The sequence below is a fragment of the Mobula hypostoma genome, chromosome 4, assembly GCF_963921235.1.
Source record: "Mobula hypostoma chromosome 4, sMobHyp1.1, whole genome shotgun sequence".
Classification (NCBI taxonomy): Eukaryota; Metazoa; Chordata; class Chondrichthyes; order Myliobatiformes; family Myliobatidae; genus Mobula; species Mobula hypostoma.
Window position 1 is genome coordinate 1,599,110 of NC_086100.1, and position 26,541 is coordinate 1,625,650.

At 43.9% G+C, this 26,541-nt stretch overlaps 1 protein-coding gene and 1 long non-coding RNA gene across 3 annotated transcripts in view; one reads left to right on the top strand and one right to left on the bottom strand.

Annotated features, from left to right (window-relative positions):
* Window positions 1-24,995, bottom strand: part of LOC134345088 (uncharacterized) — a 52,870-nt gene extending 27,875 nt beyond the window's left edge. The window contains exon 1 of the long non-coding RNA XR_010017599.1: window positions 691-24,995. This is a non-coding gene — a long non-coding RNA (uncharacterized LOC134345088). The remainder of the gene's footprint in view (window positions 1-690) is intronic.
* Window positions 1-26,541, top strand: part of LOC134345086 (lipoma-preferred partner homolog) — a 453,573-nt gene that overhangs the window by 32,567 nt on the left and 394,465 nt on the right. The gene's annotated exons all lie outside the window — the stretch shown is intronic.

Below are 26,541 nucleotides of genomic sequence, written 5' to 3' on the forward strand. Positions count from 1 at the left end.
GATGTCATTCTTCATCCCTGGAACCAATCCAGTAGATCTTTCTGCACTCACTTCAGGACCTTGATGTCCCTGGTATAGCTGTTGTCTGTCCACTGTACGGTTTGGAAACAGTTTCCCTCTCTCTGTACACAGTGCAGTTCATTGTGAATCCCACGATCCCATATACTTTACTAGCCATACTCTCTCAACATGCTTCCTCACTTCTAAGGATTTTCCTATGTATGTTCCCAGGTCAGATTATGTGGTCACCAACCATTTTAATTCTTATCCCCATCCCCATTCCCATTCTGACATGTCAGTCCATGGCTGGTCTTCTGCCACAGTGAGGCCACTCTCAGGTTGGAGGAGCAATACTTCATTTTCCATCTAGGTGACTTCCAGCCTGATGGCTTAAACATTGATTTCTCCAACTTATGGTAATTTTTTCTCCCTAGTCCTTCCCTCTTCCTACTTTGGCTTCTTTCTTCTTCGCCTCGCCTGCCAATCACCTTCCCCTGCTGCTCCTCTTCCTTCCTTTTAATCCCATGCTCCACTCTCCTCCTCTATCAGATTCCTTCTTCTCCAGCCCTTTACCTTTTCCACCTACGAATTCCTGGCTTCTTACTTTATCTCCCCTCCCCCACCCCCGCTCATCTTCTAGCTTGTCCTCCTCCCGCTCCTGCACCTCCTTATTCTGACATCTTCCCCTACCTTTCCAATCCTGATGAAGGGTCTCGGCTTGAAACGTCGACCGTTATTCATTTTCGCAGATGCTGAGTTCCTCCTGCATTTTGTGTGTGTTGCAAAAGCCACCGAATTTCTGTTTATTGATCGACAGGATAATATGGCGATGCCAGCATTTACTGCCATTTATTGGGTACAGAGAGTACTATTTAATTGTGTGTAATTGACACAAAACTTGTCAGGACACTAAATAGTGTGTTTGAAGCTAGGAGGATTCAAGGGGACAGGAGTAACTGGAGGCACTGTCTGTTTAATGCAGGCATGAAGAGGTAGTGCAATTCAGATAGTTCTGTTTTATGCGCCTGAGTGCGTTAGTGAGGAATATTTGAAGAGGGCAGGGCAAGTTGGCAAGGTTGTTGAGATAATGTGTGTTATATTTATCTGTGTAAATAGGGGCGGTGAATATAGAAACAGAAAAGATAAGCAAACCTTTACAAGACATTGCTGCCTGTTGCAGGAAACATAAGGTTGTTGTACTAGGTGATTTTAATTTTCCACCTATTGACTGGGAATACCATTCTGTGGAAGGACTAGATGGGATAGAGTTTGTCAAACGTGTTCAGGAAAGTTTCTTTCATCAGTTTGTAGAAGTCCCAATGAGAGCACATACGATACTGCTAGTAGGGAATGAGGCAGAGCAGGTGACAGAAGTTTGAGTAGGGCGACACTTTGCATCTAGTGATCACAATCTCATTAATTTCAAAGTAATTATGCAAAAAGATAGGTCTGGTCTGTGGGTTGAGATTTCTAAATTGGAGAATGGACGGTTTTGATGGTATCAGAAATGATCTGGCAACTGTGGATTGGGTAGGTCATGTCTAACCAATCTTATAGAGTTTTTCTGAGGAAATTACCAGAGAGGTGAATGAAGGCAAGGCAGTGGATGTTGCCTACATAGACTTTTGCAAGGTGTTTGACAAGCTCCCATATAGGAGGTTGGTCAAGAAGATTCAGTTACTTGGCATTCAAGGTAAGGTAGTAAACTGGATTAGACATTGGCTTGGTGGGAGAAGCCAGAGTGGTAGTAGATGGTTGCCTCTCTGATTGGGAGCCTCTGACTAGTGGAATGCCGCAAATATCGGTTCTAGGTCCTTTGTTGTATGCCATCTATATCAATGATCTGGATGATAATGTGACTAACTGCATCAGCAAATTTGTGGCTGTAACGATAAGTGAGGAAGGCTATCATGCCTTGCAGGGGATTTGGACCAGCTGGAAAAATTGGCTGAAAAATGGCAGATAGAATTTAATGTAGACAAGTGCGAGGTGTTCCACTTTGGTAGGATTAATCAGGGTACTGTAGGTCTTATACAGTGAATGGTAGGGCACTGAGGAGTGTGGAAGAACAAAGGGATCTGGGAATACAGGTCCATAATTCTTTGGAAGTGACATTAGTCATAATCATAGTTATAGTCATACTTTATTGATCCCGGGGGAAATTGATTTTTGTTACAGTTGCACCATAAATAATAAATAGTATAAAACCATAAATAGTTAAATAGTAATATGTAAATTATGCCAGGAAATAAGTCCAGGACCAGCCTATTGGCTCAGGGTGTCTGACTCTCCAAGGGAGGAGTTGTAAAGTTTGATGGCCACAGGCAGGAATGACTTCCTATGACTCTCTGTGTTGCATCTCGGTGGAATGAGTCTCTGGCTGAATGTACTCCTGTGCCTACCCAGTACATTATGTAGTGGATGGGAGACATTGTTCAAGATGGCATGCAACTTAGACAGCATCCTCTTTTCAGACACCACCGTGAGAGAGTCCAGTTCCATCCCCACAACATCACTGGCCTTACGAATGAGTTTGTTGATTCTGTTGGTGTCTGCTACCCTCAGCCTGCTGCCCCAGCACACAACAGCAAACATGATAGCACTGGCCACCACAGACTCGTAGAACATCCTCAGCATCGTCTGGCAGATGTCAAAGGACCTTAGTCTTCTCAAGAAATAGAGACGGCTCTGACCCTTCTTGTAGACAGCCTCAGTGTTCTTTGACCAGTCCAGTTTATTGTCAATTCGTATCCCCAGGTATTTGTAATCTTCCACCATGTCCACACTGATCCCCTAGATGGAAACAGGGGTCACCGGTACCTTAGCTCTCCTCAGGTCTACCACCATCTCCTTAGTCTTTTTCACATTAAGCTGCAGATAATTCTGCTCACACCATGTGACAAAGTTTCCTACCGTAGCCCTGTACTCAGCCTCATCTCCCTTGTTGATGCATCCAACTATAGCAGAGTCATCCGAAAACTTCTGAAGATGACAGAAGATGACTTCAACTGTGCAGTAGTTGAAGTCTGAGGTGTAAATGGTGAAGAGAAAGGGAGATAGATACGGTGGCCAAGAAATGTTTTGGCACATTAATCTTCGTAAAACTATGTATTGAGTACAGGAGATGGGATGTTATGTTGAAATTGTAAAATCTAATTTGGAGTATTGTGTGCAGTTTTGGTCACTGACCTACAGGAGGATATAAACAATGTTGAAAGAGTACAGAAAAAATCTACAAGGGCATTGCCTGGTTATGAAAGGTTGAATAGGTTAGGACTGTATTCTTTTGAATGTAGAAGTTTGAGAGGAGATTTAATAGAGGTATACAAAATTTTGAGGGGTATAGATTGTGTAAATGCAAGCAGGTCTTTTCCACTGAGGTTGAGTGGACTACATTCAGAGGTCATGGGTTAAGGATGAAAGGTGAAAGGTTTAGGGGAAACATGAGGATGAGGAGAGACTTCTTCACTCAGAGAGTGGTGAGAGTGTGGAATGAGCTTTCAGCATGAGTGGTGCATGCAAGCTCAATTTCAACGTTTAAGAGAAGTTTGGGTATGTACATGGATCGTAAGGGTACGGAGCGGTATGGTCCCGGTGCAGGTTGATGGGAGAAGGCAGTTTAAATAGTTTTGGCATGGAATAGTTGGACCAAAGGGCCTGTTTCTGTGCTGTACTTCTCTATGACTATGGTTCCAACTGATCTTGATTGGCCACTGCATCAAAGATTACGGAGAGAAGGTCGGGGAGTGGGGCTGAGGAGGAGAAAAAAGGATCAGCCGTGATTGAATGGTGGAGCAGACTCGATTGGCCAGCTGGTGCAGGAGTAGGCCATTTGGCCCTTTGAGCCAGCACCGCCATTCACTGTGATCATGGCTGATCATCCACAATCAGTACCCCGTTCCTGCCTTCTCCCCATATCCCTTGACTCCACTACCTTTAAGAGCTCTACCCATCCCTTTCTTGAAAGCATCCAGAGACTTGGCCTCGACTGCCTTCTGGGGCAGAGCATTCCATATATCCACTACTCTCTGGGTGAAAAACTTTTTCCTCAACTTTGTTCTAAATGGCCTACCCCTTATTCTTAAACTGTGGCCTCTGGTTCTGGACTCACCCATCAGCGGGAACATGCTTCCTGCCTTCAGAGTGTCCAATCCCTTAGTAATCTTATATGTTTCAATCAGATCCCCTCTCAGCCTTCTAAATTCCAGAGTATACAAGCCCAGTCACTCCAATCTTTCAACATATGACAGTCCCGCCAATATACATCCTGAAATGTTTTCTTCACAACCATCCATGAAAACAGAGGAGTGTCCCAAAAAATGAACGACAGTTAAATGTTAGAACCCCGAAGTCCCGCCTAGCTCCCCTCCCTCCCGCACGTAAGCAGCAGCAGGCAATGATCCCCCTTCCCTCCAGTGGCAAAAAAAAATCATCGGCACCCACCACCGAGCACTCAAGCAAGATCGAGACATAACAAACAACTCACTGGTTTACGATGTTAAAAGTCCGTTACACTGCTTTTCTCAAGCTCTATGCTCAAAGACCTTGAGTCTCTGGGCACACAGCCATAGATCTTCCGACTCCCCTGACAACACACGGATGGATCTCCTGCTGTGACACTGACCTTCAATCCGCCCGCCTCCAGAGCCCCGGGACCCTAGGCCTCCAAAGGCAAGTTGAACTCCGAGGCTGAGCCCTTGGTGTGCCGAACAACGGGCAGTAATGAAATTCAGAGAGCGGGTCCCATTCCCGCAACGAACTCCAGCGTGTAACTACAGGTCAGGGTCTTCAAAAGAACCATGAAAGGGAAAAATAGAGATATTAAGGACATTTAATATCCAAAACCACCCCACCCTCTCCTTTACTATTCCCCATTCCCATATCCCTCTCTCACCTTATCACCTTACCTGCCCATCTAGTCCCTCTGGTGCCCCTCCCCCTTTGCTTTCTTCCATGGCCTCTGCCCTTTCCTATCACATTCCCCTTCTCCAGCCCTGTCCCTCTTTCACCAATTGACTTCCCAGCTTTTTACTTCACCTCTCTTCCCCCTTCCCGGTTTCACCTATCACCTTGTGATTCTCTCTCCCCTCCCCTCATCTTCTAACTCTGACTCCTCATCTTTTTCTTCTCCAGTCCTGCTAAAGGGTCTCGGCCTGAAACGTCGACTGTACTCTTTTCCATAGTTGCTGCCTGGCCTGCTGAGTTCCTCCAGCATTTTGTTACTATGTCATGTAATTTGTTGTTTTGTGGCGGCAGTATGTTGCAGACATAATAATAGCAATTATAAATTGCAATAAGAAGTATGTATAAAAAAAGAAGAATTAAGTAAGTAGTGCAGAAGGAGAGGGGGAAATAGACTGAGGAAGTGTTCAGGAGTTTAGTGTCTACTCTGAAGTCTGATGTCAGAGGGGAAGAAGCTATTCCTGAAATGTTGAGTGTGTGTCTTCAAGCTCCTGTACCACTTCCTCATTGTTAGTAATAAAAAAGGGGCATGTCCTGGGTGATGAGCTCTTTAATGACGGATGCTGCCTTTTTGAGGCATCACCTTTTGAAGGTGTCCTGTTTGCTGGGGCGGCTTGTGCTCATGACAGAGTTGGCTGAGTTTACAACTTCCTGTAACTTTTTTCAATCAAGTGCAGTGGGTGTTCCATACCAGATGGTGACGCAACCAGTTAGATTGTTCTCCACGGTACATCCATAGAAATTTGCAAGAGCCCTTGGTGACAAACTCAGTCTCTTCAAACTCCTAAAGAAATATAACTGCTGTCATACCTTCTTTCTAATTGCATCAAAATGTTGAGCCCAAGGTAAATCCGTAGAGATGTTGATGCCCAGGTACTTGAAACTGCTTACCCTTTCCACTGCTAATCCCTGGACGGGGACTGGTGTGTGTTCCCTATCCTGAAGTCCACAATCAGAACCACTGTACTGTGGGACTCAGAATGCATATGGCATGCTTGCCTTTCTCAATCACAGCATTGAATTGAAAAGTGAGGAAGTTAAGTAGCAGCTTTATAAAACTCTAGTTCGGCTGCATCTGGAGTATTGCTTGTGTATCATGTAGACAGCTGTGATTCAACGTCCATGGTTGACCCTCAATCATTGTTTGGCCTAAAAAGATAGACAGACAATATCTTTTTCCCAGGGTTGAAACACTTACGGTGAGAGGAGCTAATTTCAAAGGAGATGTGAAGGGCAAGTTTTCTACACGGAGAGTGGTGGGTATCTGGGGTGGTGGTAGAGGCAGATACATTAGAGACTTTTAAACATGTTTAGATAGGCTCATTAACGTCAGAAAAATGGAAGAATAGGGACATCATGTAGGCAGAAGAGATCAGTTTAGTTGGCTATTTGATTACTAACTTAATTGGTTTGGCACAACATTATGGCCTGAAGGAACTGTTCTATGTTCTATGTCTGGAACGATCGACATAAAAGGACATTGAGTCAGGTTTTACAGGAACTTTTAGTGGGCAGTTGTTCATAAATGTGAAGACTGATTAGTGGGGATATGGTGAAAACATTGCAGTGTGGGTTTAATTCTAGCAATATTTGAGACAAGCAGTACACATGGAGCTGCTGAATGGCCCTGGGTCTGTGCCCAACGATTCTGTCAAAGTTCCACTGAATCTGTGCTTCCTCTGTCTTTCCAGGAGCACATTCCACATTGCAGCGTCTCGTCTTTTCGATGACCACTTATGGGAACATTCCACATTCCACGAACTCTTCTGAGAAACTTCCTTCCAATCTTGTTCTCTGTTATTCAATCATTCCTGACTTCAAAATTTCCATTTTTGTCCCTGAATGGGAACTTCGTGATTATGGTGCTCGCCAGTATTTGATGATCTCATTTCTGTTTGCATTTTTAAGAATTGTTTAATTTGGTATGCTTGATAGAATAGGTGGCAGTGGGCCAGAGAGGCCCACCAGGAAATGGTTCCATGATACAGTGATCCTCCATCAATTAACGTAAATATGTGAAAATATGTAAACAAACTGTTTACTTTTGACAGTGGTAGAAATCAGAAAAATTTTAAACAAAGTTCACAGTAAATTTACTATCAAAGTACATATATATCACAAGAAACAACCTTGAAAATCATTTTCTTGTGGGCATTCACAGTAAGTACAAAGAAACAACAAAAAAGCAGTAAATATGGAGAACATGAGATGAAGAGTCCTTGAAAGTGTGTCTGTAGTTGTGGGAACAGTTCGGTGATCTGGTGAGCGAAGTTATCCCCTATGGTTCAAAAGCTGATGGTTGAGGGGTAATAACTGTTCCTGAACCTGGTGGTGTGGGTCCTGACATTCCTATACCACCTTTCTGATGGCAGCAGCGAGAAGAGAGCCTGGATGGCATGTCCCTGATGACGGATGCTGCTTTCTTGTAACAGCACTCCATGTTGTTGTTCTCAGTGGTAGGAGGGCTTTACCCATAAGACATAGGATCAGAATTAGGCCACTCAGCCCATTGTGTCCATTCCACCACTTCCTCATGGCTGATCCCGGATCCCATTCAACCCCATACACCTGTCCCTCTCACCATATCCCTTGATGCCCCAACCAGTCAGAAATCTATCACCTTCAGCTTTAAATATATCCACGGACTTGGCCTCAACCACAGTCTTTGGCAGAGCATTCCACAGATTCATGACTCTTTGACTAAAAAAATTCATCCTTACTTCTGTTCTGAAAAATTGCCCCTCAGTTTTGTGGCTGTGTCTTCTAGTTCTGGATACTTTCACCAGAAGAAACATCCTCTCCACATCCTCCTCATCTAGTCCTTTCAACATTCAGTAGGTTTCAATAAGAACCATCCCCATTCTTCTAAATTCCAATGAGTACAGGCCCAAAGCTGCCTTCTTTCCCAGAATTATCCTCATGAATCTCCTCTGGATTCTTTCCAAAGACAATACATCCTTTCTGAGATAAGAGGCCCAAAACAGTTGACAGTACTTCAAGTGCAGCCTGACTAGTGTCTTATAAAGGCTCAGCATTATCTCCTTGTTTTTATATGAAGAAGTGAAAAAGGCGAATGGTATGCTGGCATTTATAGCAAGAGGATTCGAGTACAGGAGCAGGGAGGTACTACTGCAGTTGTACAAGGCCTTGGTGAGACCACACCTGGAGTATTGTGTGAAGTTTTGGTCCCCTAATCTGAGGAAAGACATCCTTGCCATAGATGGAGTACAAAGAAGGTTCACCAGATTGATTCCTGGGATGGCAGGACTTTCATATGAAGAAAGACTGGATGAACTAGGCTTGTACTCGTTGGAATTTAGAAGATTGAGGGGGGATCTGATTGAAACGTATAAAATCCTAAAGGGATTGGACAGGCTAGATGCAGGAAGATTGTTCCCGATGCTGGGGAAGTCCAGAACGAGGGGTCACAGTTCGAGGATTAAGGCGAAGCCTTTTAGGACCGCGATTAGGAAAAACTTTTTCACACAGAGACTGGTGAATCTGTGGGATTCTCTGCCACAGGAAACAGTTGAGGCCAGATCATTGGCTATATTTAAGAGGGAGTTAGATATGGCCCTTGTGGCTAGGGGGATCAGAGGGTATGGAGGGAAGGCTGGTGCAGGGTTCTGAGTTGGATGATCAGCCATGATCATAATAAATGGCGGTGCAGGCTCGAAGGGCCGAATGGCCTACTCCTGCACCTATTTTCTATGTTTTCTATATTCTATTCCCCTTGAAATAAATGACAACATTGCATTTGCCTTCTTTACCACTGACTCAACCTGTGAATTAACCTTCTTGGAGTCTTGCACGAGGATTCCTAAGACTCTTTGCACCTCTGATGTTTGAACCTTCTCCCCATTTAGATAACAGTCTGCACTATTGTTCCTTTTACCAAGATGCATTATGGTATATTTCCCAGCATTGTATTATGTCTGCCACTTTTTTGCTCATTCTTCCAATATGTCTAAGCTCTGTTGTAATCGCATTGCTTCCTCAGCACTACCTACCACTATCTTTGTATCATCTTCAAACTTTGCCACAAAGTCATCAATTCTAAGTCATTGACAAACAATGTGAAAAGTAGTGGTCCCAATATTGACTCCTGAGGAACACCACTAGTCACTGGCAGCCAACCAGAAAAGGCCTCTTTTATTCCCACTCTCTGCCTCCTGCCTGTCAGCTATTGCTCTATCTATGCCAGTATCTTTCCTGTAAATCCATAGGATTTTATCTTGTTAAGGAGCCTCATGTCAGGTACCTGCCTTCTGAAAATCTAAGTCAGGGGTGTCAAAATCATTTTAGGTCTCGGGCTGGATTGGGCAAAATGCAACTTCATGCAGGCTGGATCAGTTGTGCACGCATGTGTGCTCCCACAGCTTTTGTTGCCTTCGATTTTTCAACCTGCTCTCCTGTGTCTCAGTCTCTGCTATAACTACAAAGTGTTTCACTTTACAAATTTATACTTTATGCTTTATATACTTAATACTTTATTGTCGCCAAACAATTGATACTAGAATGTACAATCATCACAGCGATATTTGATTCTGCGCTTCCCACTCCCTGGATTACAAATATTAGATATTAAAAATAGTAAAGATTAGTAAATATTAAACATTTAAGTTATAAATTATAAATAGAAAATAGAAAAATGGAAAGTAAGGTAGTGCAAAAAAAACTGAGAGGCAGGTCCGGATATTTGGAGGGTATGGCCCACATCCGGGTCAGCATCCGTTCAGCAGTCTTATCACAGTTGGAAAGAAGCTGTTCCCAAATCTGGCTGTACAAGTCTTCAAGCTCCTGAGCCTTCTCCCGGAGGGAAGAGGGACGAAAAGTGTGTTGGCTGGGTGGGTCGTGTCCTTGATTATCCTGGCAGCACTGCTCCGACAGCATGCGGTGTAAAGTGAGTCCAAGGATGGAAGATTAGTTTGTGTGATGTGCTGCGCCGTGTTCACGATCTTCTGCAGCTTCTTTTGGTCTTGGACAGGACAACTTCCATACCAGGTTGTGATGCACCCTAGAAGAATGCTTTCTACTATTTTTTTTAATACTTTTATACTATTTATATTTTTATACTATTATTATACTTTCTACTAAAATTTTGTTTCTTATGAAGAAGATTGCCTAGCAAGCATTATTTTTATGATTGGTATTAACTTGCAGTCGTAGGCTACAAGAAAGTTGTGATGAGAGAGAGAAAAAACAATGCTATTTTGGCTAAGGTTGTTTTGGGAGCCACATCTTTTCCATTAATAAACCATTTGAAATCGAACATTAGCAGACACAAATGTAGAACTAACGAAACAAATTGTAAATGTAGGCTACACAACTGCACCTAATTTTTATTAGCCTGCTTTCAGCAATCAAACTCAGACAATAAACACAGTTAGCCTCTAATTTTTATTGAAGTGATCACATTTACAATAAAAGAATAGTCAGAAAATGAATGAATCACAATATTATGACACTCAATATTTCATAATGCATTTTGCTTACATGTTGCAATGCATCAAACAGTGTCACTCATTTTTCACTTGCTGCTTCCAGACACCCGACATCTCTCGGCTTTAACCAGCCTGTCAACATTAGGGACCAGTTTCTGGGCAGTTGTGATTTTCATAATGTCATTTAGGTGTCTGTATGTCAGCTGCGAGTGCAGTTTGGATTTGTTAATGTTCATTATAGAGAATGTCTGCTTACAGAGATACGTTGTCCCGAACATGCAAAGGATCTCCGAGGCAAAGTCTGTCATCTTGGGGTACATTGGTCCCAGGTATTGATAGAATGAGTCCAGACCCACAGTCTCAAATTTATATTTCAAAGCTGAGTTACACTGAATTTCGATTAGTTCCATTTGGAGTTCCTCTGGCACATCTGATGTTGCATTGACAGCAAACGGTAAGAAAAATAGTGAGAATTTCTTCTCGAGCTGAGTGAAGACTTGGAAACAATTCTGAAACTCACTTTTCAGCCATGATATTTGTCCTTGTACCTGTCCATGTTGTCATTATTCCCACGAGCGACAGGCACAGACTGCAGAGAGGGGAAATGAGCTGGGTTGCTCCGGGATAGTTGCATCTCCCACAGGCCTAATTTAATTTGAAAGGCACGAATGCTGTCGTAGTCTGCCGTAACAAGTTTGTTGCGGCCTTGCATGTTAACATTAAGCACATTTAAGTGCTCTGTTATATCCACCAAAAATGTAACATCATGAAGCCAGTCTGGGTCATCCAACTCTGCCACTGGCTTCCCTTTCTCGTTCATGAATAGTCCAATTTCCACACGTAATTGAAAAAAAACGTTTGAGCACAACCCCTCTGCTCAACCAGCGGACTTCAGTGTGGTAGGGTAGGCCATGTCCAATATTACTTTCGGACAAAAGAATGTCAATTGCTGATGGTTGAGTCCCTTGGCTCTAATAAAATTAACTGTTTTGATTACTACATCCATGACATTGTCCATTTTCAGGCTCCTGCTACATAATGCCTCTTGGTGTATAATACAATGAAAATTCCAGAATTCCTGCTCTGGATTCTCTGTTTGAACTTTCTCTCTGAGTTTCACAAGAACACCTGCCTTTTCCCCGACCATGGATGGTGCGCCATCTGTTGCCACGCTGACAGCGTGACTCCAGTCAACCCCCAGTCTGTCCAAGGTCTCGATGAGGCAGGAGAAAACGTCGTTCGCCGTTGTGGTGTTTGTCATGGGCACCATCTCCACAAACTCCTCGGTGACTGTCAAAGATGCATCAACACCACGAATAAATATTCCCAATTGAGCTACATCAGTCACGTCGGTGCTCTCACAGTTGCAATAGAGAAGGCAATAAATGACTTCACTTAACACACATCAAAGTTGCTGGTGAACGCAGCAGGCCAGGCAGCATCTGTAGGAAGAGATGCAGTCGACGTTTCAGGCCGAGACCCTTCGTCAGGACTCCACTTTGTCTTTTAGTTGACTGTTCAAATCTCTTGCAAGGTCCCGATTCTCTCTGCCACAGTATTTCTTGACAAGCTGATATTACCAAAAGCCTGTCTCTTCTCAGGGCACACCAGCTCAGCTGCCGTCAGCATGCATGCTTTGATGAATTGCCCCACTGAGTATGGCTTTGACGCAGCAGCTATTTTGTTGGCAATAATATAGCTGGCCTTGACAGCTCCATCATGAGACTCTCGAATTTTGGTGAACACTGATTGCTGTGTTTTCAGAGCTGCTTCAAGCTTGTTTACCTTTTGCGTTCTGAGTCGTCCTGCGTACTTGTCATATTTTTCTCTGTGTGACGTCTCATAGTGTCGTTTGATATTGTACTCTTTTGCCATAGCCACTTGTTGTGAGCATATCAGACACACAGGTTTGCTGTTGACCTCAAAGAAGAAAAAAACGATCTTTCCAATTATCGTTGAATATCCGACCTTCGATGTCAACTTTTCTTTTCTTGGAAAGCATTTTGAACCACAGCAGCAAACAATCTCAGCCTTGCTACAGGTGTTACTTATCTGAGTACTCTGTGTGTTTGTACTGTGTCTGACGACGTAAGTGGGGCCCCAGTTGTCTTCAGTACAGGGTGGTAGGTGCTTATGCACAGCGGGTGGTTAACTGCCACCTATTGTTTTCTAAGTACACACAACAAGCTGCCAGCACAGACGGCGGTGGGAGAGAGAGCGGCTGCTGTAGAGATACATAATAAATGGTCGTGAATATACTTTTTTTCCCTAAATTATCCTGTGGCCCCTTCACGGGCCGGTAGTTTGACACCCCTGATCTAAGTAAATAACATCCACTGCCTCTCCTTTATCTGCCCTGCTTGTTCCTTCTTTGAAGAATTCCAACAGATTTGTCAGGCAAGATTTCCCTCTACAGAAATCATCCTGACTTTGACTTATTTTATCATTATTCTCCAAGTAACCTGAAATCTTGTCCTTAATAGTGGACTCCAGCACTTTCTCAACCACTGAGATTATGCTAACTGGCCTATAATTTTGTTTCTTTTGTCTTCCTCCCTTCTTAAAGAGTGGAGTGACATTTGCAATTTTCCAGTCCTGCAGTACCATGCCAGTATCAAGTGATTCTTGAAAGATCTTGACCAATGCATCCGTTATCTCTTGTCTCAGGACTCTGGGATGTAGTCCATCTGGTCCAGGTGACTTATGCACCTTAAGACCTTTGAGTTTGCCTAGCATTTTTTCCTTTGTAATAGCAATGGCACTCACTCCTGCTCCCTGACACTCATGGACCTCTGGCATACAGCTAGTGTCTTCCAAAGTAAAGACCGAAGCAAAGTACTTAATAAGTTCATCTGCCATTTCTTCGTCCCCTAGTACTTCCTCACCAACATCATTTTCCAGTGGTCCAATATCAACTCACACCTCCCTTTTTCTCTTTATATAACTGAAAAAACTTTTAGTATCCTGCTTTATATTATTGGCTAGTTTGCCTTCATATTTCATCTTTTCCCTTCTTATAGCTGTTTTAGTTGCCTTTTGTTGGATTTTAAAAGCTTCCCAATCACCCAACTTCTCACTCACTTTTGCTACCTTATATGCCCTTCCCTTGGTTTTATGCAGCCCTTAACTTCCCTTTTCAGCCATGGTTGTCTCGCCCTGCTATTTGAGAACTTCTTCCTTTGTGGGACATATCTATCCTGCGCCTTGTGAACTATTCCCAGAAATTTCAGCTGCCTCTTTTCAGCTGTCATCCCCACCAGTATACCTCTCCACTCCACCTGAGCAAGCTCCTCCCTCATGCCTCTGTAATTCCCTCTATTCCCCTAGTAGACTCAAACACAAGCTGCTCTAAAAAACCATCTCATAGGCATTCAACAAATTCTCTCTTGCAATCCGACACCAACCTGATCTTCCCAATCCCCTTGCATATTGAAGTCCCCCAGTACAATTGTGTCATTACCCTTATTACATGCCCCATGCAGCTCCCTTTGCAATCTCAACCTGCATTTTGGCTACTATTTGGAGGCCTATATATGATTCCCATATTGATATCCATGATAGACTGAGCTGTATCCAAGTACCTTTTGTAGGCTTTTTCATTCAAGGGCATTGGTGTTTCCATACCATGGAATGATGCAACCATTCAGTACACTGTCCACCACACACCTATAGAAGATTGTTTAAGTTTAAGATGATGTGCCAAATTTTCGCAAACTCCTGAGGAAGTCGAGATGCTGCTGTGCTTTCTTTGTGTGGCACTATTGTGCTGGGCCCAGGACAGACTTTCTGAAATGATAACACCGAGGAATTTAAAGTTGCTGACCCTCTCCACCTCTGATTCCCTGATGAGGACTGGCTTGTGGACCTCCAGTTTCCTCCTCCTGAGGTCAATAATCAGCTCCTTGGTCTTGCTGACATTGAGTGAGAGGTTTTTGTTGTAGTACCGCTCAGCCAGATTGTCAGTCTCCCTCCTGTCCCTCTGCTGCACAGTTCTATATTTTGTACTTCAAAGTCAAAGTGCCTTTTATTATCAAAGTTTCTTTAAATTATACAACCTTGAAGTTCGTGATTTATCTGCTTACAGGCAGCCACAAAACAAGAAACCCGAAAGAACACAATTTTAAAAAAAGACCAATACTCAAATAAAAAACAGATCAGATCAAATGATTCAAGCAATAAAGCAGGCATCAGAAGGAAATTGAGTCCATAAACCTGAAGCCGGGAGCAGCCGGAGTGGGCTCAAAGTCTCAGTCTCACTCTGTCACACAGAGGCAAATCAGCATGAAGCTCGTGGATGCTAAGTCCAGAGCAGCCTCATCGTCGGTAGGAAAGCCAATGTTTATTGAACATCTAATGTTGCATTTGCAGAGATGGTGTTGCGGCACCTTCCTGAAGTTCCATAGTTTTTCTGGTGATGGCATTTTGGTAAGGGGTTAAACCCAGTGATGATGCAGAAATGATGATCTGTTCTGGATATTCCTGCTCCAGAGTGCTTCTTTCTGTGAGAAATTCTGGTGGATGGTGGACAGAGAGCACGTGCTGTGTACATCTTGAGCACTTGGCCCTAGAGTGGTTTTAGATACAGTGCCGAACAGGCCCTTCTGGTGATCCAAGCTCTACCATCCAGTGACCCCCCAATTTAAATGCCCAGTCCCAGCCGGAATACATCACTGTGCAACTGTGTGTTGGATTTCCAAAGGAACAGACCTCAGAGTCAGGATGCACAACCACTCCATCCTCCTCATCTTCCTCAACATGGGTGCCCCCCAGAGCTGTGCTCTGAGCCTTTGCTGTACACTTTGCTCACGCATGACTGAACGGCCAATCACCCAAGCAATCACATTGTCAGGTTCACCAATGACAGTGGTGGGGCTTGTCACCAACAATGATGAGAAAGCCTGCAGAGAAAAGGCTGTCATAATCTCTTGCTCAATGTCAACAAGACCAAAGACATATGAGCAGTTTCAAACTCCTGGGAGTGCACATCTCACACAACCTCTCATGGTCCCAGAACAGAGTCAACATAAACAGGAAAGCTCACTAATGCCTGTCCTTTCTGAGAGGCTGAAGAGAGCTGGATTATGCACATCTATACTCACGTCATTCTATGGATGCGCAGTAGAGAGCATCTGAAAAAGCTGTATCACTGCAGGGCTTGGAAACTGCACTGCGGCGGGCAGGACATCTCTGCAACAGGTAGTCGAAACTGCCCAATGCATCACCAGCATCAGCCTACCCACCATCAAGGACCCATATAGAGAAAGGTGCTGGAAAAGGGACAATAACATCATGAAGGATCCTACTCACCCTGCTCATGGACGGTTTGTTCCACTTCCATGAGGGAGGAGGCTTCATAGCATTGTTACGTACCCCGTAACTGGGTTGCCAAACCAGCAGAAATGGATCACTCAGTTGGAGTCTGGATTACTAGGACTAAGAAAGTTTTATTAAAGAAACAAGCAACACAGTACTCTAATCAAAAGGATAATAAATGCAACAGTTCAGCAATGATAAACACACAGGTACACAGAATTTGGATAACAGGATCAATCAAGTTCTATCGTCGTCTAGGGGTAAATGACTAGTTTCAAAGTGACGCAAAGTTCAGTTCAATTGAATTCAGTTCAGTTCGCAGTAATCACTGCCGTGGGAGATGGACAGTGGGGGGAAGGAGAGAGAGAGCAAAAACGAATGAATGTTCAAACGGCTTCCACACAGACCTTCGATATTCTTCGCAGTCAGCTTTCGGGCGAGCCCTTTGTGATGTCTTCTGAGGTCACCGACTGTGACCCCTCCGTTTCCAGATACGATCGTTTCTCTGCGGTGAACCTGGCACCCAGGCAAGGGCGGACACACACACCAGGTTCCCGCCGATCGTGCCTTTCCACCCTGTGCGTCTATGGCTTGGTCCCGCGACCAGCCCTCCAAAACTTCCCACCGACTTATGGGAGGCGCACCGCTTCCAGGGTCTCGTTACCTCGTGGTGTCGTGTGTGTCCTGCCTTAGCGACCCTGTCCCTTTTTATCCCCCTGCTGGGGTATCGCCTGTCCATCACTTCAAACAGTTCAGGGTTCAAAGGGGGAGCCGATCTTGACAGCTCTCCTTCCATTAAACTCTCCCGTCCCTTCATTAACATCTCCAAATGCTGCTCCATTGTTTTCCTTATCTCTCTTTCTCTTGAAGACAGGTGGCAGACCAACTGCTGATCCCACTGGTGCCAGCACAGGACAGCTAACATATTAATCTATGTGTATTCTCGTCACAGCATCCACACCAGGACCACCAGACTCAAAAGACAAGTGGTTATGCTGATCAACACCTCCACACACGAATTCCATGACTACTTTATTATTTCTCGTCAGTCACCTTGTGTATAGCCTAGCATCACTTTATGGACACACAATCAATCTACAAACATATGTATATAAGCTATCTCATGTATTTATATTTCTTGTATTTTTTATTATTGTGTTCTTTATCTTTTGTGGGTTTCTTTGCACTGCATTAGATACAGAGTAACAGTTATTTTGTTCTCTTATACTTGTGTACTTCCCTTGAATCTTAACGTTAGCCTGTTCACGGGAGAATTTGCAATGGCCAGTTAACCTACTGACGGGAGGAGACTGGGTCATCCAGAGGAACCTCACGCACACATGAGAAGGAGCGTACAACCTTCCTTACAGAGGACCCTGGAATTGAACTCTGACCTCCAACACACTGAGCTGTAGTAGCATGGTGCTAACTGCTATGTTACTGTAGCACACCAACTGGATTAACTGGGTAGAAATGCTGCCAACCTCTGACCCACCCACAGCTTGCGTCTCTTGAGTGGTGTTTTTGCCTTTTTCTGCAGTCCCTTGAGCTACTTTGCAAGAAAGAATGGGATTTGACAATGTTTTTGCAGTTTCCTTAAGATAACCTAAAATTCCTTTTGAGTGACTTTTAGCTTGTTTGCATATACAGATAGATGTCTGTTTAATTTGTTTAGATTCCAGCCCGTATTTTGGTAAACATAAGAGATTATCTCTTAATCTTCACATGTGGATCAGCAATAGCAACGTTTTAGGAACAGCTTCTTCCCCTCTGCCATTGGGTTTCTGACTGGTCCATGAACAATACTTCACTTTTGCTCTCTTTTTCTGTATTCATTTATTTTCTCTATTTCTTATTGAGTCTCATAGTAATTTTTAATGGTGGTTGTCCATCGTATCTGACGATGACAGAAAACCTGTGCAGGAGAGTTTTTAAAATGGAAGAACCATTACAGTGGGGCAGTTTCATTCTCTCAGCCTTGGAAGTCGGGGTCCAGTGGTACAAGTAGTTGTCACAACTGGGGTCTTCCTTGGTTGCAGTGGTTGACCATGACTTCCCCTTTGCTTCGCCATGCCCTTTGCTCTCACAAAGCGTTACAGAATCGCCTTCCTGATCGTTGGATCTCACTGTTGATTTCATCTGCCCAGTCCACTGGAGCTGAATTCGCATGCTAGGTCAGGTATGTCCCCTGTCTCACCGGAGTATGAGACCCACTGACTACCCTCGCCTGGTTTAACCTGCCTGTTGAAGCTCTGGCCACCCACATGCAAACAGCTTCTTGGAGCCACAGGTGAGAACTGAGTGTCCAGTGGGGCCCAAAGGTGAGGTGCCCCAGAATGGACACAACATGCCCCTTCACCAGTGGTGCTAGCCCTCCCTGGACACCCCCATACACCCCACACACCCCACATCTTGAACCATATTGCTACCGCAAAAAAGCAGATTCAGATTCCGGGTTTCTACCTCAGGGGCTGTTGAAGGGAAGGACATCTCTCGCTCTTGCCATGAACTGACTTGATTGTACCTGAACGGTATTGGGGCCCACTCACATTGGGAAGCCCATTTCCCTGAAGCTTAATTTGCAGGTTGAGTCAGTGGTAAGGGAGGCAAATGCAATGTTAGCATTCATTTCGAGAGGTCATTGGTCAGACTGCACAGAGTATTGTGAGCATTTTTGAGCCCCTGATCTAAGAAAAGATATGCTGATTCTGGGAGTGAATGAGTTAATGTATAAGGAACGTTGAATGACTCTGGGCAAGTACTTGCTGGAGTTTAGAAGAATGAGGGGAGATCGCACTGAAACCTATTGAATATTGGAAGGCCTAGATAGAGTGGATGTGGAGAGGATGTTTCCTATAGTGGGGGAGTCTAGGACCAGAGGACACAGATAGAGTGGATGTAGAGAGAATGTTTCCTATAGTGGAGGAGTCTAGGACCAGAGGGCACAGCCTCAGAGTAGAAGGATGTCCATTTAGAACAGAGATAAGTAGGATTTCTTTAGCTGGAATGTGGTGAATCTTTGGAATTCATTACCACAGGCAGCTGTGGAGGCCAAGACATTGAGTGCATTTAAAGTGGAGGTTGATAGGTTCTTGATTAGTCTGGGTGTCAAAGGTTACAGGGAGGAGATTGGAAAATAGGTTTGAGAGGGATAACAAATCAGATATGATGGAGTGGTGGAGCAGACTCGATGGGCTGAATGGCTTAATTCTGCTCCTACATCTAATGAATTATGGTCTAAATGTTGCAACTGATGCTGTGCTGTGTTCTGTGAGGTGGTGAGCTGCCGCGAGGTTGTTGTTTTTGACATGAGTGTGTGAGTGAATATTTAGAATGCTTGGCCTCAGTATGTGGGGAATAATTTCCTGTCTGTTAGAGATACCCTTGGCTTGTGACTGCTTAGGGAGATGGCCTGACTATTCTCTCTGCCCTTATGGGTGGGTGTCAGAAACAGAATCAGAGTTAGGCCTCATGTCACTGGTATATGTCGTGAAATATCTTCAGCCCTTTTCCACCTACCACCCCTCAGCTTGTTTTTCTTTCTTCATCCCCCCTCCCCCACCCACCTGGCTTCACCTGTCCTCCTTACCCTCTCCCCACCGTCTTGTTCTGGTGTCTCCCCCCCTTCCTTTTCAGTTCTGAAGAAGGGTCTTGGCCTGAAACATCGACTGTTTATTTATTTCCATAGATGCTGCCTGACCTGCTGAGTTCCTCCAGCATTTTGTTGTGTTGCTCTGGATTTCCGGTATCCGCAGAAGCTCATTGCAATACGTAATAAAAAGAAAACTGTAAAGTACCACAAACAATAAAAGATAGTGAGGTAGTATTCATGGGTTTATTAACCATTCAGAAAATGGATGGCAGAAGGGAAGAAGCTGTTCCTGAATTGTGACTATGTGTCATGAGTCTCCTGTATCTGCTCCTTGATGGTAGCAATGAGAAGAGGGCATGTCCTGGGTGATGGGGGTCCTTAATGATCGATGACACCTTTTTGAGACATCGCCTGTTGAAGATGTCCTCGACGCCGGGAAGTCTAGTGCCCATGAAGGAGCTGGCTGAGTATACTACTTTCTGCAGCTTTTTCTGATACTGTGCCTTGGTCCCTGAGGGAATTCGAGAAGAAAGCCACACAGGAAGTATCAGGAACTGACTGCTTCTCTTAAGGCAATAGTTGATAATTTTTCCGGAAGCTCCCACATTATCAGCAGCTTCCAGGAACCGTTCAAAGCTCAAATTACAGATATGTTATCAAATACAACACTGAGCTTCATTTTCTTGCAGGCATTCACAGTAAATACAGAGAAACACCATTAAATTATTGAAAAAACACACACAAGATGAGCAAACAACCCATGTGTAAAAGACATGCTGTACAAATACAAAAGAGAAAATAATAATAATAAATTAATAAGAAATAAGTATCAAGAATAGGAGTTGAAGAGTCCTTGAAAGAGTGTCCATGGATTGTGGGGGCAGTTCAGTGATGGGACAAATTAAGTGAGTGAAATTATCCACTTTGGTTCCAGAACCAGATGGTTGAGGGGTAATAATTGTTCCTGACCCTGGTTGTTGAGGGGCAATAACTGTTCCTGAACCTGGTGGTTCAGGGGTCATAACTTGTCCTGAACCTGGTGGTGTGGGACCTGGTGGCTGAGGGGTAATAACTGTTCCTGAACCTGGTGGCGTGGGACCTGGTGGCTGAGGGGTAATAATTGTTCCTGAACCTGGTGGTTGAGGGGTAATAATTGTTCCTGAACCTGGTGGCTGAGGGGTAATAATTGTTCCTGAACCTGGTGGTTGAGGGGTAATAATTGTTCCTGAACCTGGTGGTGTGGGACCTGATGGTTGAGGGGTAATAATTGTTCCTGAACCTGGTGGTTGAGGGGTAATAATTGTTCCTGAACCTGGTGGTGTGGGACCTGGTGGTTGAGGGGTAATAATTGTTCCTGAACCTGGTGGTGTGGGACCTAAGCCTCCTGTACCTCTTCCTAATGGCAGCATTGAGAAGAGAGAATGTCCTGGATGCTGTGCTCAATGATGGGTGGGGGGGGGGCTTTACCCATGAAGGCTGAGGGAACAAGGCAGTGAGAGAGAGTGCGCACCAGATACATTGCTCCACTCTTTGAGACGTCAAGGAGAAGGCCATTCAGCCCATCAAACAGTTGATGGCTTGGTGAAAATGCTCTTCCCTGAACCTCACCCCGCTGTTCTCTCCACTTACCTCAGGGCTGTACATCCGTGAAATTCCCATTGAATCGGCTTCCACTGCTTTTCAGGTGACATCTTCACTTCAACTCAATTTCAAGTTCAAGTTTATTGTCATTTGACTGTACATATATAAAGGTGAAACGAAACAACCTTCGTCCGGACTATGGTGCACCCATAAAACACATCACACACAGCAAAGAAAACAAAATATTACCATAAATAAGTTAATAAAATGTCATTGAAAGTGCATGTAGTGCACAGCACAAGTAAACAGTAAACAGCTCACTGTCCTCATGATGAGATCTTAGTGGTGACCGGGTATTCATTAGTCTCACAGTCTGAGGGAAGAAGCTGTTTCCCAGTCTGATAGTCCTAGTCCTGATGCTCCTGTACCTCCTTCCTGATGGTAGTGGGTCAAAGAGATTGTGGATGGGTGGTAGGAATTTTCAACAATGCCTTGGGCCCTTCGAGTACAATGCTCCTGATAAATGGCAGAAATAGACCCCAGTGATCCACTCGGTGGTTTTTACCATCCTCTGTAGAGTCTGATGCCGTGCAGCTTCTTTACAATGCAGCCAGACAGAACAGTCTGGATGGTGCTCCTGTAGAACGTTGTTAGAATGGGGGTGGGAGCCTTCCTTGCACAACTATTTTCTCAGGAAGTCCAGATACCACTGTGTCTTCTTGACTAATGAGGAGGCGTTTCTCACTCTTGGTCCTTAACACATTCAGTTATTTTGGTAGAATAGTGGTTGATGTAACTTTACAGTGCTGGTGATCCCAGTGCTGTCTGTAAGGGGTTTGTATATTCTCTGTGTGACCATATTCAGGTGCTCCAATTTCCTCCCGCATTACAGAGACATACGGCTTAGGCTTAGTAAGTTGTTGGCATGCTATATTGGCTCTGGAAGCGCGGCAACACTTGTGGGCTCTCCAGTATGATCCTTGGTTGTGTTGTTCCTTGATGCATTTCACTGTTTCGATGTTCATGTGACAAATAAAGCTGATCTTTTTATCTGCCAAAATGGTCTCACGTCCTCTTTGCACCCGCCTAATTTCTCCCTTCTGTTCCCCAAGGGAGTCACTTGATCCCAACTGCCTATAGTTGACATTTGCCTTCTACTTTCATGACCAGAGCTTCAGTATCTCTTGTCATCCTCTGGTCCTGAACTCTCCCCATTTCAACTTCCACTTGCCAATGTCCCTTAACCCGTAAACAGCCCCTCACAACAACCTTTCTAACACCATCACAATTCGACTTGCTCCATGTCAACTGAGTCTGTGATTAAAGAATTCAAAGTTCAAAGTAAATTTAGTAACAAAGTATATATATGTCACCATATACAATCCTGAGATTCAGTTTCTGACAGGCATACACAATAAGTCCAATAACTATAATAGAATAAATGAAAATCCGCACCAATAGGGTGGACAACCAGGGCACAAAAGTCTGCAGTTATGGAATCATTTCAGAGTTGTGGAAGGTGAAGTGTTCCACACTGGTTCAAGAACCTGATGGTTGACGGGTAATAACTGTTCCAGAACCTGGTGGTGTGGGTCCTGAGGTCCTTGTACCTCCTACCCAATGGTAGTAGCAGGAAACAAGCATGGCTTGGATGGTGGGGGCCCTTGATGATGGATGCTGCTTTCTGGTGGCAGCGCTGTTTGTAAGTGTGGTCAGTGATGGTGAGGGCTTTGTGTTTCCCCATCTACAGAAACCTTTGTGTTTGGAAGTGATCGCTTCATCCTTCATCCTTATTTCTCAACTGTGCCCACATAACTTCACTGCATGGTCTCCCAAGCATATCAAGTTCAGTTTATTGTCATTCAACCATATACATTTACAGTGGTGCTAGAAAGTTTGTGAACACTGTAGAATTTTCTCTATTTCTGTATAAATATGACCTAAAATGTGATCAGATCTTTATGTAAGTCCTAAAACTAGAGAAAGAGAACCCAATTAAATAAAGAGGAGAGGAGAGGATGGCAGCGCACAGCGGCCACTCCGGTGATGAATATCTGTTATCTGTCTTTTTTACCGTGCCTATGGTCTGCTCTTTATCAAATTATGGTATTGCTTTGCACTGTTGTAACTATATATTATAATTATGTGGTTTTTGTCAGTTTTAGTCTTTAGCCCTGTGTTTCTATGATATCATACTGGAGGAACATTGTATCATTTCTTAATGACAATAAACGAGGACTGAGTGTCCTCATAATCTAATCTGTTTTTCAGTCTGGTGGTTCTGGCGTGCATCGGGTGGAACAAACAGTCCATAAGCAGGGTGGGAGGGATCCTTCATGATGTTATTGGCCTTTTTCTGGTACCTTTCTGCACATAAGTCCTTGATGGTGGGTAAGCTGATGATGCGTTGAGCCGTTTTGATTACCTGCTGTAGAGCCTTTCTGTCCACCACAGTGCAGTTTCCGTACCATGCAGTGATGCACTTTTTATCCTGGATAAGTGTGAAGTGATTCACTTTGGAAGGTCGAATTTGAAAGCAGAATACAGGATTAATTGCAGGATTCTTAGCAGTGTGGAGGAACAGAGGGATCCTGGGGTTCATGTCCAAAGATCCCTCGCAGTTACTACACAAGTTGATGGAGTAGTTAAGGCGGCATTAAGAATGCATGTTGGCTGTCATTACTCAGGGAACTGAGTTCAAAAGCCACGAGGTAATGTTGCAGCTCCATAAAACCCTGATTAGACTACACTCAGAATATTATGTTCAGATCCGGTTGCCTCATAAAAAGAAAGATGCGGAAGCTTTAGAGAGGGTGCAGAACAGATTTACAAGGGTGCTACATGGATTAGAGAGCATGTCTTATGATGAGAGGTTGAGTGAGCTCAGACTTTTCTCTTTGGAGCGGAGGATGAGAGATGACTTGATGGAGGTGTACAAGTTGATAAGAGGCAGGGATAGAGTAGATGGTCAGAGACTTTTTCCCAGGGTGGAAATGGCTAATATGAGGGGGCATAATTTTGGTGATTGGGAGAAAGTATTGGGGGGGATGGTCAGAGGTAAGTTCTGTGGAAAGAGAGTAGTGGGTGCATGAAATACTCTGATGGGATGGTGTCAGGTTCACAAGAATGATTCTGGTAATGGAAAAGTTAACATACAAGGCACATTCCATGGCTCCAGATCCATACTTGCTGGAGTTTAGAAGAATGATGGGTACCTCATTGAACCTTATCAAATATTGAAGATGGTCGATAGAGTGGGCATAGAAAGTATATCACCTATAATGAGGGAGACTAGGATCAGAGGACACAACCTCAGAGTAGAGGGACACCTATTTAGAACAGAGATGAGGATGAACTTCTTTAGCCAGGAGGTGATGAATTTGTGGACTTCATTGCCACAGACAGTTGTAGAGGCCAAGTCATTGGGTTTATTTCAAGCAGAGGTTGATAGGTTCTTGATTAGTCAGGGAATCAAAGGTTACAGGGGGAAGGCAGGAGAATGGGGTTGAGAGGGATAATAAATCAGACATGACGGAATGGTGGAATAGACTTGATGGGCCCAATAGCCTAATTCTGCTCCTGTCTTAAGGTGAGAGTCAGACACATTAGGGACATTTAAGAAAATCTTAGAAAGGCACATGAATGACAAAAAACTGGAGGGGTCAGTTGAAAAGGAAAGTTACATTGATCTTAGTGTAGGTTAAAAGGTCAGCACATCTTCGTGGGCATTGTGTTATGTTCTATGTTCTATTACACAGTTCAAGAAAAGGGGCATAATAAAGAGAGCCAGAATAAGGGATGGTAGAGGGGAGCTGGAGAAAGAGACAGTGGTAAAAAAGCACACAAAGGGAGTTTCTTCTGAGTCATATTTACCTGCTAACCAAGATCAGCAGTTCAGATTATTCAATGAGAGATAAGGGAAACTTCAAGAACAAATTGTCTGCTATGTTTTGTACATCACATTTTTGACTGCACTTCACAAGTATTTAATCAGCTGTGAAACATTTGGGTCATCCTGACTTCACAAAAGTCGCTGAAAGCCCTTCCCAACACATCACCAGCACTAGCCTACCTGCCATCAAGGCCATTTTTTACAGAATGATATCGGTAAAGGGCCAGTAACATCATGAAAGATCTCTTCCACCCTGCTCATGGACTGTTTGTCCCACTCCCATCAGGGAGGAGGCTACTTTGCATTCACACCAGGACCAGCAGACTCAAAAACAGTTACTTTCCCCAAGCAGTAAGGCTGATCAACACCTCCACCCCCTAACTCAACCCTCCACGCCCCCAACCACCACTACTTTATCATTTCCTGTCAGTCACCTTATATACAGACACTCCGGTGCCTAGCATCAGTCTACGGACATACAATCAATTCATGAATATAAGCTACCTGGTGTATTTATAGTCATTGTGTTTTATTATTATTGTGTTCTTTATCTCATTGTGATTTTTATGTTGCATCATATCCAGAGTAAGTGTACTGGAAATGACATGAAACAATCTTGATTTTTTAAAAATGGAAACTCTTGCAAAATCCATCAGGAAAATTGTGCAATCCCACTTTGGTGAGAAATTGTTTCTTCTCAGATGCTGGAGGTGGCTCTTCTGTCCCAAATGTCCACAGAACATTGTCCCAGAAGCGCTGCTGAACATCGAGGCAGTCTTTTGCAAACTTAATACATGCAGCAATGTTTTTTTTTGGAGAGCAGTGGTTTCCTTCATAGTGTCCTTCCATGAAAACACATGAACAGAGACTTTAGCAAGTTCTCAATTTCTGCAAGTCTTTTGCTGTTACCCTTGGGTTCCTTTTCACCTCACTCAGCATTGCACGTTGTGCTCTTGGTGTGATCTTAACAGGATGCCCACTAAGAGTAGCAACAGTACTGAGTTTCCTCTATTTGTAGACAATTTCTCTCACTGTGGACTGATGAACACTCAGGTCTTTAGAAATGCTTTTGGAACCTTCTCCAGCTTCGTGCATCTCTACAATTCTTCTTCTAAGGTCCTCTAAAAGTTGTTTGCATCGAAGCAAGGTGCACATAAACAGATCTTTCTTGAAAAGAGCAGGCTCTGTCAGTAACCTGACTTTGTGTGTCTTTTCTACAGGACAGGGCACCTCTACAACCCACACCTCTAATCTCATCTCATTTATTGGAACACCTGACTCCAAATAGCTTTTGTAGAAGGCATTATCCCAGAGGTTCATGTACTTTTTCCAACAAATACGTATAACATTGGATCATTTTTCTCAATAAATAAATGAATAAGTATAATGTTTTTGTGTTATTTAGATTAGATTAGATTAGATTATGAGGACATTCAGTCCTCATTTATTGTCATTGAGAAATGCATGCATTAAGAAATGATACAATGTTCCTCCAGTATGATATCACAGAAACTATAATATATAGTTACAACAGTGCAAAGCAATACCGTAATTTGATAAAGAGCAGACCATGGGCACAGTAAAAAAAAGTCTCAAAGTCCCGATAGCCCCTTCATCTCACGCAGACGGTAGAAGGGAGAAACTCTCCCTGCCATGAACCTCCAGCGCCGCAAACTTGCCGATGCAGCATTCTGGAAGCACCCGACCACAGCCGACTCTGAGTCTGTCTGAAAACTTCGAGCCTCCGACCAGCCCTC